Genomic DNA, 16,512 nt, shown 5'->3' on the forward strand with positions numbered 1-16,512 from the left:
TGATTCGGTTATCCCGGGTTGGTGCGTCCATATAGAGAGACGAACAGAATTTTCTTTCGTCAAGACCTGGGACATGAATGTTACATGAAGAACCACTAGCTACAATATGCACATCACCGCAACGAGAAATGCCTCGCCAGGTAATTCAAAACTAGTCCAGGCAACGTGGCAGTAAAAAATATAATTTGGTTAATTGGGATATAAAAGGAAATAGTTTCATGATAGATTTGCAACGAGTTTGCTGCCGAGAAGCTAATGAAACATCATGGTCCAGCCGTCGTGTGGATCATTACAGTGTTGAGTGAATGAGAAAAGATGTGAAGAAGAGAAATGGTCTGTTGGTACGTGATGCGGGCTAAAAAGTACTGGTGGAGTAACAGAAGATACAGCTCATTTTACTCGGGAAGTCCACTTAGCACCCCTTTCGCACCCAACCATACTAACCAGTCTGGTTTGAGCCGAGCCAGGAGTCGGTTGGTGCTAGGACCGTCCACAACGCCTCGTGCACCAGCTTTGATGTATTCCCCTGTAGTTTGAGGCACTCATGCAGGGCCTGCCTTTTAGTTTTGCCGGCGTTGTACTGTTCACGTGAGTACCGCATTGTACGGTTATATGATGTCAGCGATGAAAATCAAAAATGTAGTGAGCCGTTATGATGACTCAGCAGCGCTTCATATTCAATTAAAAAACAAATTGCTTGAACTACAAAAATAGACACGATTGAGAAATTTGAACCTACCTTTGTTAGGCGGATTTTTAGCTTCTTGCCATCATAGTGCCTGGCGATGTGCAGTACACACGCCCCAGTTTCAACCCTGATGCGTGATCAGCATTGACATAAAAAGAAAACGATTAGGGAGAGGGGTCTGTTTGAAACAAAATGCCTTAGTTGTACCGAGAATTCATAGGACGGAAGGGCAAAGCAGGCAGACATTGGGTAAAAAGATTTAAAGAGTGTACCTGTCGAAATTTTCCTCAGCTACGACAGGGTACTTTGTCGCCCATTGACCATCTTGCGTTGGCCATCTAGCGTAGTACTCATTCAAGCAGTGGAAAAGTGCATGATGTAGCTTCCAGGCAATCAATTCAAGGCTATCTTTCTTTGTGTCGCTTGGGCCATCTCCTCAAATAAGTGGGTCAAGCACATGCAGCTTCCTTGCCATCATGTCCCACATGAGTATGATCCAGCCGTCCTCCAATGGGACTGGCAAGAAGAACTGCGTAAAATGCGTTGAACAATTAGTTACGAATTAAATGATTTTTAAAATGAACGGGTGTCAAGAAAAACAAATAGGTCTGCGTACCACTAAAAACTCTTTATTAGTGCTACCCATTAAAAAGGTGTGGAAAGAAAAAGTGGATGTACCATCTGGGAAGAGGTTATGTCGTACGGGATGTCCTTCCCAACCAGCTGTTTCTGAATCGAAATGTTTGTCACATATTCATGGTCCGCCAAGACAATGGTCTGGATGAACGGATGCATACGAGACAAGATATTATTACGAGCCTTTGAGACAACTGAATCGGGGCGCATAATCCCATAATAGAAGACTAATATAAATAGTTGGTAGCATCTTAACCGGGAAAATTCCTTACCGCAAAATCAGGTTCCATGTTGTGCCTCCAATTCATGTATGGGCTTTCTGAGTTGGCTTCTTGATCAGATTGAGAATATCTTCTCATGATTAAAGACACGAGCTCGTGGTGGAGATGCTCCGTGCCGATTAGCTGTTCACGCATAGCCATCCCCGAAACACGGACAAACCTAGGATTAGCATGTATGATGTAGTGCCTACATAGCGAAACAAGGTACGTCCAAAACAGTGGCATGGTTAGCGCGATCATCAGTGAAGATCTTTTGAAAAAATAAGACTTTCAGTATGAAAATAACTGAGAATACATGGATAAGTCGTTGGGGGTAAGCGGAAAGAGATTCGCAAAACACCTCTCCAAGTCCGGCGGTGGCAGCTGTGAGAAGTGGGTGACAATGAGATCTGTGGTTGGCGCATGTGGTGGACGAGGCACAACTCCATTCACCCATGGGTCAGTTGCAAAGCCATGCTGGAATATGTATTTCCGCCTCTCTAGATTAGTGCAACGTTGTCCAAACACAGTTAAAGGCGTGTTCGCTGGGAGATCTGCATACATTTCAGCGATTGACATTAAGCATGACTTGAAGTAATTGAACAGATTGCGACATGACCCTGATGTCGATTTCTTGCTGGTAGAGTTAGAATCCTCTGCGTTGAAGGTGCGTTTCCGCAATAGCCCAGCTGGTGCAACAGGCGATGTCGCTGCAAACGACAACCCTTAACATAAAAAAATATGGATTAGCAACGTTTTAGGGGTGTAAAAAGGGTGTACTTTCTGCATCTCGATGGATGATGGAGATCATATGAAGGCAGTGGAGATGTAATGGGAAATGTCGTCTCACCTTCACAATCAGATAGGTCAAGCCTTTGTCCCTGAATTCTTTCTGCCACAGGTGTCCTGAACCGAACCGACTTGGAATTCGTTGGGGCTGTTGATCCGTGAAAAAAACAAAATAAATGGCGTGTGCATATATGAAAAAATAACGAGATTGAGCCAGAGGATCAAAAGTGTAGTTTTGCTGACCTGACTCCGGACACTCAGTAAAGCCCCGTGCGCGGCAACACACACAACGCCTTGTAACTGAGTTAACCACTTTGTCTGAAAACTTGTACATGTCCATTTGTAACCCATTTTTGGCTTGCAACAGAGCCTGCTAGATTGAGTTGCTTGCTTGAGTCAGATGCATGAGGGCCATTGTGTTGTGTTGTTTTAAATTCATAGTTAACTCGTCATGTACCTGCAAAAACATAGTGTGGTGAGAAGGCCGATATCTTGCGGTACTACAACGAAAGGGAAAATGGTGCATGACAGAAATGAGAGAAAGACGCATACTAGGTGTGGATACTTCTCCCGTAGATATCTTGCAAAGTCAAGTGGCCCGGGAGCGCCGTCGCTTAGTGTTCCACCGCTCAGGTTAGCTTGGCGGCCTGCGTTACCAAACAATAGGGGTGGGGTGCTCATCATGTGTCCCGCCACCGGGGTTCCACGATGCCTTGAAAGCCTATTGGTGCTTGCCGAGGACGGAGCTGAATACGGAAACTTCTGCCTCGTATAACAAACTGACGATGCATCTCTCAGCTATGGAAAGGGCGGAGAAAAAGTTCTGTGTTAGTATAAAACCAAACCATGGTTGTGAAAGGTACCAACAACCAAAAGGTGATAACGGAAATCAATGTTACATTGGCATGTGAGTACGAAGTGGTGCCCTTGATCGGGTCAGCAGCCATGGTGAGCATTCAACGGAACGACTCGGGGTCGAAGTCAGCAATTCTGGGGAGCACATTGTGCGACTTGTTACAGACACCTAGATCAAGGTTGTCGATGAGAAAGACCTGAGACAAAACAAACAAATTCAGGATGTCATACGTCTGATGCACGAAAAGGGTGATGAATGTGCATTGTCGTGCGCCTACAGCATTTGCAGTTCTAATGTACATCACTACATGTTGCTGTTAACTTGCCTGGAAGAAAAGGTGGCAATCCGTTAAATTGGTCGACAAATTGTTGGCCATCATTCTTTCTTCAGCTTCGTGACTGCATCAAGGAGGTGCTGAAGCACATACTCGCACCAATTGAACTGGTCTATGGACTCAGTGCTAGCCACCGCTCCCCAGAAGTCGATGGTCGTGTAGTTGTGCTTCGTTGATGGAACTAGCACATGACCCATTACAAATATCACGAAGGCGATCTGGAAACAATCTTTCTCTAGCTTGCTTGAATTCTCATTGATGTCGCGCATCAAAAAATCTTCAGCTACCCCCTTGACACTACGATGTCCACATGGAATCCCAAAAACCTTGTGTACATCCTCAGCATAAAACTTCAGAACCTTGTTGTTCCTCAGCCTGATCTCCCGGCGGTTGACGCTAACTCTACTCATAATCCAAGCGCTCGACTTCAGACTCAACTTCTGCAGGGCTGGCAGCTTCAGCATACTGCCAAATCCAATCTGCTCCACCAACCACTTCTTGTAGTTGTCAAACTTCCGGATCACGCACACTGCATGCTTCACGGAGATGTGTGATGTTGGGTTGGGTGGATCTCCAGGAACAACGCTTGAGGACGACCCGTCCAAGTCGGAATCAGACCCAGCGGCAGCTGCGCCCAGACCATCGTTGCCGCCGCCATCCCCATGGTCGACACAGCTGGCAGACTGCGAGCTGTGCTCATCCTGCGAGCGGATGCACAAAACAAGGGGGATTTCCCGCCCCCGCACCACTTTCAGATCCGGGGATAAAAAGTGTTGGCAGATGATAAGGGTCCCAGGTAAATACTGAACAAAGAGCGATATGAGAAAGGGGTACCATTCTACGGCGGCTCCGAAGAACGGGAGACCTGGCGATGAGAAGACCGGTGGCGGAGGCTGGCCGTAGATGAGCTGCTACTCGCGGGCGGCTGCTTTGGTGGGTACGAACTCGTTATGAGCGCCCTACATGAACCGGTGGGCTATGGATGAGCTGTACCCCAAATGACAGATTTGACCCCTCACATTATTGCTAAAAAAATGTGGTTGAGTGGCGCGGGCCAGCGCGGCGTGTGACCCAGGTCGTCTGGTATGACGCAAACGCATCCCCCTCTAGTGTCGTTGATAAGTCAAACACATTACAAATTAAGTATATTGCTGGGTTGGGGGGCGTGGTGTAAAGACGGCCGTACTGATGGACGAAAAACTTACTGTCGAGCACACGTGCACGTACATTGCATTACTGGTTCGTCCAGTGATTGAGGGCCTTGCGAATTAAGAACTAATACACCGCAGTGGAGCAAAAACATTAGAGGGGGTTGAGTACAACAGGACACCAGATATATAATTATACATTACAATCTTCGTAACGTCTGATAACACATTACATGCGGATCGCGGATTGGCGCGCGGGGTGCTTAGTTTTTGGACGACATGATAGGGGGAAACAGGCTTAGAGGTAGAGGGAGCCACCTTTGCTAGCAATTAACACGCCCTGACTAAACTACATGCTCTACTGCGTCTGCTTGAAACGATGTCCCCAATTTGCTTAAGCAAAGTACATTGCGAGCACGACCATCAGCACAAGGACGGTGAGCATGATGTTGATAGAGGCCATCAGGACAGCTACTGCAGCCAGGCCTTGTGCTCCAGGTGAGGCGGCGGCAGCTACAACGGGCCTGAATGCATCAGCAATGAGGTGATTCGCCGGCGGCGGGGGCGGCTGCACTGGAGCCTGGATCTGCGGCTGAACAAGCGGCTGGATGTGCTGCTGGGCTTGGGGCTGTATGGCAGCGGGAACGATCTGGGCAGCCCCGTTGTCGTGCTGGACTGCAAATCCATGACCGGCTGGATGCCATCCCGCTTGATGCTGCGCAGCAAGGATCTGCTCATGGGTCATCCTCCTGCAGTACGCGTGCTGGAACTCAAAGAAACGACTCTAGCGAGCCTGACAAATGGAGAGGAGAAAATGTGAACCATTAGCCAGTGCCGAAAACAGATCCAGATCCAGATCAAAGATGAGATGATTCTACTTACGTCATAGCGAATGCACTTGTAGAAGCGATGACCAGCCTGGTTACCAGTCCTCGCGACGGCAGTCACGACCTCATCGCCGCAGAGGGGGCATGCCATCAAAGGGAGCAGCCAGTCGGCTGGGATAGGAAGGGAGAATGAAGACGATGAGGACATGGCGGAGCGAGCTAGATTCAACAATGGAAATGACAGCGAGAGAGGTGGTCTCGGGAGAGTAAATGGAGTTCGCTGGTGTGCTCCCTAGAGTGAATGAGCTAGTTGGGGTGGTGGTCATTTATGGAGTTGCCGCTCGGACGCCGTTTGTGCTGAATACGGCTCATGCTGGCTCGGATGTGCTGCCGATCCGTCGCGCCTCTGTCTGTCTCGGAACGGATCTGCGACGTGCCGTGTACATTAATGCACCACTGACAGGAGAACCATAAATTCCAAATACGGCCGGAAATACATGAAGACGCACAGATCTTGGCGCAGACCTCCGGTGTGGATTTCGAGAGCAGCTGAGCACGGGCTCAGAATCGAATTTTCGAAAAGTTTGTCTCTTCATCGGGATACCTGAAATCCCGGTGAAGAGACATGTCCGTCCGGACATTAGTAGCTACGTACTACTCTGAGAAAGAAAATGCATCATCAATATCAACCATCCGAGAAAGCGGCAAGTTGATGGACGTACCTGAGCCTCCTCTCCTTCAGGCCCTGTTCGTTTAATCCCCTTGCCACAGGGATTGGAGGGGATTGAAGAGATTTGACAAGGATTTTGACTTGCAAGGGATTTAATCTCCTCCAATCCCTTTCAAACCTCTTCAAACCCTGCCTAACCGAATAAGGCCTCATGAAGCTCGGGCCCCTGCTTGAGGAACCTGGTGGTCTCGCCGAACAGCGGCCACCCCATTGTCCCCGGCGGCAGGCACCCATTCCCTCTCCTGCCGTACCTTACCTCGTTCCACCAAAGCAGCAAGCTGCTCGCAACAACCACAACGCCGATCAACACCAGGAGGAGCGACATCTTCTTCTCCTCCTTACTGCCTCCACTCCTCTGCCTCTTGGTTCAAGAGGCAGGTGATCTCTGCTTGTGTGTGTACTGGAGGAGTTAGGCCGGGGCGGAGGCCGTCTTATATTCGGCGATTAAGGAGAGAATCGCATGCAGATTCGTAATTAGCATCCATGTAATATTCGGCGATTAAGGAGAGAATCGAATGCAGATTGGTAATCTCTATATTCATCTTTAGGAGGAGTATATCATTTTTTAGTAGGCCACTGATAGGCGCCAGTGCACCGGCCGAAATTTCGGCCGGTCGCACCGCGCACATATGCCGCGCACATATGATTTGACTATATTAATCCCGTCTGATTGAAGTGGTGAGATAAAAAGCTGTCCGGGCCTTTCCTTTCTTTGCTTATGCATGTACGCACGTCGCATCGCTTGTCCCACGCCATGCCGTGCATGCTGCATGTTGTTACGTGCGTGGAGCCCACCCCAATGATGCTACGCTTCTCACTGCTATCTACATAGGGAGTCTGCACTTGTTTTTAGAGTGTATCACCTATGTCGGCAAAACTTTACAACAAAAGCTACAAATCAAAGCAAAAAAAATTGTATGTAGCATTGTAGCATAAAGCAAAAAACAAAAACCATGAAAGCAAAATTGGTGTATGTTTCCAGCATATTTCCCATATTTCTACAACTGAAAAAGCACTCATGTAGCATTCCATCAAGAAGCAGTAACAATTTCTTGGGAGTAGATTCCTAGCTTGTTTACAAACAATAATCACCAAATACTTTCAGAAAGTAACTTGGTTGAAGCACCCCCGATGCACCGCCGTCGCCCTCACCGTCGACGCTCGTTGCACGGGATTGCACGAACGATAGTAGCCAGCCAACGCCATTTAATGGATGTAGCAAAAAAACATCTCCAATAGTAGCAAAAAACAATTACGGGCACAACAAAAATCGTGTCACCGCCATCCCTGGACGCATCTCCGTCATGAATGGATGTAGCAAAAATCATCGCCGGTAGTAGCAAAAAAAATTATGGATGCAACAAAAATCACCGTCGCCGCCGTCCCGGGTTGCATCACCGCCATGAATGAATGTAGCAAAAAAAAACCTTGTCGGTAGTAGCAAAATACAATTACAGGCGCAACAAAAATCCTCGTCACCGCCGTCCCTGGTCGCATCTCCGACATGAATGGATGTAGCAAAACAACCTCGCCCGTAGTAGCAAAAAACAATTACGGGACCAGCAAAAATCATCCTCGCCGCCGTCTCGGGTCACATCTCTGCCATGAATGGATATAGCAAATTTTCTCGCCGATTATAACAAAAACTGATGACGATTGCAGCAAAAGGCCTCGTCGCGGTCGTACCCCCGACTTGAATGGATGTAGCAAAAAAATCGCTGGTTCTAGTACGCCGGGACTGCTAATATTCTTAGCGGCCATTAATTTGAGAATCGCATGCAGACTGCTAATATTCTGCCATTAATTTGAGAATCGCATGCAGACTGCTAATATTCGGCCATTAAGGAGTAAATCGCATGCGCATTGGTAATTAGCATCCATTTGATGCAATTGAGGAGAGAATCGCCTGCAGATTGGTATCTGCATCTCCATTGTTAATTTAATATTAAACGCACGATTTTGGTTGGATCCAAACAATCAACCTTTCAATCACGTAAATCTGGCGGTCTAGATTTGTCTAACGTTGTATCTCAACACCAACAACACCTGCGAACCAATCTGTGGTTGGATGGTGAGGAGGACGGTGATATCCCCAGCTCGCCAGGTTCAATTCATGGTGCTTGCATTTTCTAAAAAGAGCACTAACAATGCTTTAATCCTCTGTATCTGACGACCCATAGTCACACAATGATGTACTCCCTCCAATCGCCAAAAGAGGATGCACGATCCTAGCGCGACCATCAAGGAGAGAAGTGCATGCATATTGTTAGCTGAAAGGATCAATATGATCGAGTAGAGGGGGGCGATGAGGCTACTAACAAATATTTAAGTTCAACAATAAAATAAGTTGTTTAGATATGCAACTAGATGGACAACCGATATACTAAGCAGAACAAGCAAGTTAGAGTAAACACAAAGTTGTAGCTCTCATCACAAACTAAAGGAGCGAGTTAACCGCTAGTGAAGACGATGAAGACAAAGATGCATTTCTGAACATAGGGCATTAATAGAGGAGAGAGTAAGGCAAAAGGTGAGTGGGAGGTTCCAAAAAGTTCTAGAAAAATCTTGCGAAGAACTCCAGAATAATATTTGAGTTCATAAACCCTCTAGAATTGGCCAAGGGGGCAGCCCCATGTGGGCCAAAAGAGGCCCAAAGGGGCGCAGGACGGAAGGCGAAGTCCAAACTAGACATGGGAGGGGCAATCACTTTCCCCCCGTTCGGCTAGAGGAATTCCGGAGTGTGTGTGTGTGTCTGCGCGCGCGTGCGTGTGTGATTGCCCGTGTGTGTGTGTGTGTGTGTTTGTTGGGAGAGACCCCAAAGAGCAGATCAACCCGAAAAAGGATCTCTCTCACATACTACCTATGTTCTAATTGGTCTAATAGTTAGGACTCCTAATTAGACGGGAATGCTGCTAGGTAGGATTCTCTCTATACTTTTCTCTGAACTCTTGTTCCTGGATGTGGAAGCGTTGTCGAGTTATTACTTCGGAACGCGTGAATGTTTCGAAGGGGTCGTTTACTTCAACTCTTGACCGGCGGATCGTCTCGAAGAAATTCTCGTGGATAGGGGGTATAAACTTACCCATGGGAATTGTCGCGCTTCACCGACAGAATAAACTACTTCCGCTACTTTGCTCGTCGATGAGATTGATCTTACCGGCACCTTCATAATGTTCCTAGGTATGATCATGTACCATAAAATTTTATTGGGTAGCATGTTTGCCTACGCACGGTCCTCCCACCATCATGGGATCACGACAGTAGCATCCCCGCACCGCCCTGCTCCCTCACGGCCGCATTCGCTTGTTTCACATGTATTTAGGAAGACCGCGCCCCATGACGGTACGCCTCGTTGTAGTGATGGTATGGTAAGAGAAAGCATGCTCTCTGTTAGTCACCATGACTACGCCAACGGAGCAGAGCAACAACTCTCGCCAGCACCAAACTCTTTCAAAAATTGTATCCGAGACTCTAGTTCCTTCATTTTACTGCATATTTCTTCTTCACACTCGTATTGTTCAGACAATTGTATTTTTATCTATCTATCATTTGACATGCAGCTCTCCTTCATGGTTCAAAAAGAAACAGAGAGTTGAAGCTATTTACATCATACGCCTTTGTCCATTTCGGAATTGGTAGAACAAAAGAAAACAGGAGCATCTTGTTGCCTTTTACCCTGGCTACCTAGTTAACCTATAACATCTATACTATCGCTATGTTCCTATGTTTTTACAGGCATCAAAGATCTCATCTAATCATCCGTCGCGCTCTCATCGTCTTTGTCTTTGTCATATATCTATCTAAACTCTGCAAAATGTTTGTTGGAAGATTTCAGTAATCTTGAACTCGGATATGCAGCCCGTTGGGCGCTTCGACCCGGGGAAATTTCAAGATTGTGTTCTTGCCTTCTTCCTCCCATCTGCAACATCAAACAGAATGCAAGCATCTGTTGTTAGTAAAAAAAATAACGCTGGAGCTGCCCTTAGCAATCGGATCGACGTGGATTAATGAGAGGTTGAACATACCTATATCGGGTCACGAAATAGTGGAGGAAAGTCGTGATCTCGACAGTTCCCACCTCCTTCCCGGGGCACATCCGGCCGCCCCCTCCGAACAACATGAAGTGCGGGTGCGATTCCATGTTCTTCTCCTGAACATTTTTAGTAGGCTAAAAATGGTTAGAACTTCCTCCACTGTGGTGATATGCTGTTGTACTGGTTTTTGATGGTAATTAATATTTTCCGCTCTTGTACTTACCAGCCATCTCCACGGATTGAAGGTCATCGGGTCAGGATACATGAACGGATCATAGTTTACCTCCCTTGTGTAAACATAGATTCTCCAGCCTTTTGGAATGACATACCCTGGAAAAAAAATGATAGTACACCATATTAGAACTGACCTATTATTTTTCCTAGAAAATGCTTTAGTGGCAGAGTAATTTCCAACCATAACTCACCATTCATTTCTACATCCTTGGTAGTTTTCCTCAGCAGTCCATTCACAACTGTGGCTAATCTTAGCGTCTCAAAAATGACCTGCATAGAATTGTCCATGAGTACATCATGATCATACTCATATTATACTACTACTCTGACTTTATCTTTTGTGTCTGAACTCCTACTTACAGCTCGAGTGAAGGCCATGGACTTGAAATCATCGTAGCTGATGGCTTCGTCCGGCGATTTTCCCTTCCTGATATCAAGATGCTCTCTCTGCATTCAAAAGTGAACTGATCATCAGTAAACTCTAGAAGCACGTGATCTATGCCATGGAACCAAAATTGATTTGCAGAGTATGTGTACACACCCTAAGTTCTTCGAGGGCCCGCGGATGTTCCGATAGGTACTTGACAGCCATCATCGAAGTGGTCGACATGGTTTCGTATCCGGAGTAGATGAGGGCGATGAGCAAGTCAATGATCTTCTCATCGCTAATCTTTTCCCTGGTCCCGTCATCACCGCTTCTCAAGAGAGCATCCAGCATGTCATCGTGAGCATCACCAGAGGATCGCCGTTCCGCAATCATCTGCTCTAGAATGGACACGAGCTTCTTCCTTGCCTGAAAGCCGTGGTAGTAGCTGGTCCCCGGGAGGTTGATGGGCAAGCAGATGGTGCCGAGCACAAGCGTGTACAGCTCCGTCTTGATGCCTGAGTGCCGATAGCAAGGCCATCTGAAAGGGAAAGCCAGTTAGATATGATATGAGGACTTAAGATTCTGTGATCTGCTGCTGCAAGGAGAAGAGATGCTTCTAAGAAACTCTGCAACCACCACAAAAGCGGCAACCGGGTAATGATGATGTTCTGAAATATGAAACTCTGCGGCAGTATGAAACTCTGCAACAACCACATTGGAATATGTAGAGTGATGCTGCCACTAAAACAAGGCTATTTTTATGACTGATACATCTGGCGTCCACCAAGCTAGTATTTGCAAAACTGTTAACAAGCGAAATGTATTTGAACAAAATTTTCTCGGTAGCATGAACGGATGTAAAATATTTTCAGAGCAGAGCAGTGAGGCAGTTGCTGGCATTAACGTACTCCGACATTCCACCCAACTGTGTCAACTTCTTTTATTTTGCGAAAAAACTGTCTCTAGATGTATGCTATACCTCCTTGGTCTTGGCCTGGACGTCGACGACGCTGCCGGCCCAGCCGCTGAGGTGGTCGCGCATGAAGGCGTCGATCTTGGGGAGCAGGCTTTGCCGGAGCGCGGAGGGGCGGACGAGGCCGAGCATGACGCGGTGGAGCGGGCCGTGCACGGCGGCGATGTTGTTGCGGCCGAGGATGTCGAGCATGGACTGCGGGTAGCCCGGGACGAGGCCGCCGGCGTCGCCCTGCAGCAGCATCCGTCGGTTGAGCTCCGGGTCCATGGACACCACCGTGGGGCACCCAAGGATGTGCGTCCGGAACGGCCGCCCGTACCTGCAACAGTTACTATTCGTCGTTCGGAATAAGATTATATATCCCATGTGTTTTCTTACTGGCAAGCAAGCAGACACTATGATTTGCAGCTACTAGCATGATCCGCTTTTGATCTGTGATAGTAGTAATTTAGAAATGGTACTTTGGGAGCTTGATGCTCATCCTCCTTTACATAGCACGGAAAGTTGCTGCCAAACCGGCACATTCTCGGCGTTAACAGATTCGTGTGTGCGAGTATATTATACTGGTCGTAATTTTTGTGGAAAAATAGAGGTGGTTCTCAATTATTGGACCAGAAGCTGGCTACTCCCGTCCCCTCCCTCCCTACGCCGGCGTAAGTTTTTTTTTTTTTTTGAGAGAGAGAATGTACTGGAGGAGTTTAGGTGTGGGAGGAGCTCCTTTTATACAGGGAAGGGAGGGGACGGGAGCAAGGAGGAGATTCCTCCTCTGCCAAAATTATCTATCCATCTCTTGGTGTAAAAATGGAGGGCGTCCGGGTCCCCATTCCAAGGCGAGGTCTTGACCATGGAGGGGAGGGAGGAGCGGATCGAGACGATGGTCAGATCATCAGATGGCATCACAACTGCACCAGAGAAAAATTGTACACAAACCAACAAAATAGCGGCTAGATAGATAGAGGTGGTGGAGCTAGCAGAGCGGCGCAGGGAGAGAAATGAGCAGGAGGCCTGCTGCGGCTAGGGATAGTAGATAGAGGATAGCAGGAGGCGCACGCTTGGCCTCCAAATCGGCGCCGCGCACCGCCGTGCGTGTGCGTGTGCGTGTCGGCTTGCGGCCTTGTGGTCAAAAGGTATCCTGTCCGTCGAGACCATGGGATCCCATGTGTGGTTCTCTGGTTTCACGCAGCCCAATGCAAACCCTCTATCTACAGCCGGCCGTCCCAAGCCGGCCTCCCTTGACCGGTCACGATAATCTGACCCAGACGGAGGCCTCAAACAGGTCTCAAATGCCCAGCCTGATCGGCACCCCTCATATCCAGTCTAAATATAAGGCGGATATAGTGGCACCGGACGCGCCCGCCACATCGGAGTGATGACGCGGTCCCACGCGGAATCGCCCCGGAAACCCTGCGGTCCGAAGCTCGTCTTCGGACCGACGTCGCTGCTCCGACAGGCCTCGTAGTGCCTAGCCAACCCGGTGCCCGGCACCAACATCGTGGACACCTCCGATGACGAAGATTAGCTAGGGTATTATGTAGTATGTAGTATGTAGGATTTTTTGTGCATGCTTTGTATGGATCTAGGGGTTGAAATATGAGAGACTCGGATGCAGAGTGGCTAATTTGAGGCATGACCGGTCACTGTCCGCAGACACGCTAGGTCGCGTCCGCGGACGATTGAGGAATTGGATTTGTCAAGTCCGGCTGTAGATGTTCTTATTTTGTTTGTCGTCACGTATCCATGTTTGAATTCTCGTGAAGCGAAAGCAGACCGAGGGAGCTTTGCTGGAGTCCGGACCACCACCCCGTAAGGATGCTGGGTCACTTTTCTTCCACTTCGTCTGTGCCCCACCCTTGCTCTGCATCTCACCCTCCTTGTCCGGTGCCCTAAATATACCTCTCCGGCCGGCGCACGGGCATTGTCGGATGTCTGCAGCCCCACTCACGTGCCTACCCAACCTGGACTACGTCGTCGTCCACCATGATGCCTCTGTCGCCAAGTACACTCCGCCCCATGTCGACACCATCCATTGCGAACACCATGTCCGACAGTTGTTTGGTAACATGTGATTGAGCTTTTTTTTTTGAACTTCTCGTTGTGATATGAAATAGATGAATTGGTTCTAACTATGACTTCTAAAAATCCCAACGGGTTAAACAAAAATGATATATATATATATATATATATATATATATATATTTAGAATTTACTTAATTCAAATATTTGTTTATACTTCAAATATGCATTTTCTTCATACTACCTATCTTTCTTTGTACTCCGCATATAAAATTTGTTTGAAGTCAAACTTCACAATGTTTGACTAAATTTATATTAAAAATATGAACATATACAATACTAAAACAATATATTATTAAAATGCATTTCACGATGCATTTGATAATATTGATTTCATATTGCAAATGTTGCTATTTTATAATATAAAGTTAGTCAAACTTAACAAAGCTTAATTTCAAACAAATTTTACATGCAGACTAAAAAGCGGATGGAGTACCTCAAATATGTATGGCTGAAATTCCCCTTGATCAATTGAGGGCTAGGAATGAACGTTCCTCTCTTTTTTTCCCATTTTTTGGCGGGTGAATGTACGTTCCTGTTGTCAACCTAAAGGAGCTTCATAAGAGAAATTCTAGTGAAAACAATGGTTTATCCAGGATTGTATATGTAGGCGACCATTCCCCCACAACCAAAATACGAAAATTGTCGATCTTGATCGGAGGTTTGCTTGTGAATAGTGGGTCGATGTTGATCCGACCAATGATGAGGATTTGAAAGGAAGTTGTTGCGTTGCATGGGTGCCATGTGCAAGATACATGCTGGTGTCCGCCTACTGATTGCTCATGCACAGTGCAAGCCTGCTTAAAGAGATTTATCCTTAATGGTTTTTGTGTATGCGTGTGGCCGGGGCAGTGTATAGGTTAAACTTAATTGGTGAAATAAAATTAGAGCGAGGGAGGTTGCCTTTGAGGTGGCACACACATATGGTGGTTTGAATTGGACCATTTTTACGATATTGTTCCTGCCGGCCGCACTTGGATCAAACAGTGGGCACACAATTAAAGGCGATCGAAGGCATGTTTGTTGTTGTAAGATAAGAAAAATGAAAATAAAGAGGCGGATCAGTGTTAGTTTGCTGTAACGGATGGCCCTTCAGCTCACATGTATGCAAGTGATCATTTGGGCTCTGCTTCGTGTCGTGAGGTTAATCATATTTGGATCTGTGATTTAACAAGCCAATAATGCACGGGACCAGCCCATATGATGTGCCCTTGCTTTGCTTAGGGCATCTTCAACCCGGACCCTCAAATAACCCGCAAACGTCTAGATCAAATAGTACTGACACACTTTCTCATCCAACACATATACCTTGTCCGCGTCCGTTTTCCCGCAAACCACATGCAATCCGGAGGGCTTTGCGAGAGTTCGTACCTCCGCCGCATACGCATCCGGCAGGCGTTCTCAATCAAAACTCCTTTTGCGGGGAAGAGTACGACATGTGACAGGGAAGTGGGTACCTTTCGTGTCCCATATATGGCCCGGCGACCCCCAAGCTTCACTCCGTTGAGCTCGCCGGACGTGGGAAAAAATAGGACGTGAATGACAGACGCTACAAGGTCGGTGAAGATTTGGACTAGGTTAAAAAATATATAATGTCTCCTTATGTATGATGAATACATCAAAAATGTCATGACATTGGTCTGGTTTAAACGAAGATCATTTTGATGTGTAAGAGAAATAGAGAAAGTTGATGGAATAAATAAGTACGTATGGTACTCAACGTGATGGATGGATCTGTTTCCGGTACAAGTACTGTGTCCTCTCCGTTTTCCCCTGCCCCTCACCCTCAAAACCTTTTTGCGGTCATGATACTCCTACTGCTAGCACCAGGTCATTTTCAGCGTAAATAATGAGCCAATTCATGTCGACTTGACCCTACCGTGAGGCGTGAGGCGACTTGAAAAGCTGGTACGTAAGTATGATTGATGAATCCCTGTTGGCCCGGTGGATATCCAGTCCATGGCCGGATTTAGTTGTAGGATCGAAACCACTGTTTTCGCGAGAGATTTGAGTAAATAGATAGATCGGCGCGTGCCGCCTTGCGCGCTTTAAACTTGTGTGAACCTCATCAAAATATTCATTTCATTTGGTGTGTTGCATGTACCATGCGTACGGTACGAAGCACAGTGTTGGAGCCTTGGAAGGCAGGCAGGAGGTCATCGTTCAGTGCATGCATCCCAGTAGAGCAACTCCAACACGGGACCTAAACGGATGCGCGTTTTTTTCGCTTTTCATCCGTTTTTTGATTTATGATTTATGATTTAGGTTGGCTGATGCCTCCAACGGAAGGTAGACCCATATTTTGCATGTGTTCAAAAAAAAATGTAAATGATAAACACGTGGCCGGAATAAACTTAATAAAACATAAATAGTCGGTCAATCACCGGTCAGAGTCTACTTAAACATTAATTAAACAATACAAAAACTCCACTCCGACGCTGCCTTAGGCGTTCGCTTTGCCCTTGCCTTTGCCGTTGTCGTCGCCGGTGAGGTCGATGAAAACCGAAGGCGGCCCAGCCCTCCCGAACGCGGGTTCATAGAATGCCAGGACAGCCTCCTCTGT

The 16,512-nt window shown here is 47.1% G+C and overlaps 2 pseudogenes; both read right to left on the bottom strand.

Moving 5' to 3' along the window:
• Positions 1 to 6,593, bottom strand: part of LOC123039917 (cytochrome P450 85A1-like) — an 84,633-nt pseudogene extending 78,040 nt beyond the window's left edge.
• A 3,201-nt stretch (positions 6,594 to 9,794) lies between these two features.
• LOC123039919 (cytochrome P450 85A1-like) lies at positions 9,795 to 12,479 on the bottom strand (annotated as a pseudogene).
• Positions 12,480 to 16,512: the final 4,033 nt, after the last annotated feature.

This window comes from Triticum aestivum, chromosome 2B, assembly GCF_018294505.1.
Source record: "Triticum aestivum cultivar Chinese Spring chromosome 2B, IWGSC CS RefSeq v2.1, whole genome shotgun sequence".
Classification (NCBI taxonomy): Eukaryota; Viridiplantae; Streptophyta; class Magnoliopsida; order Poales; family Poaceae; genus Triticum; species Triticum aestivum.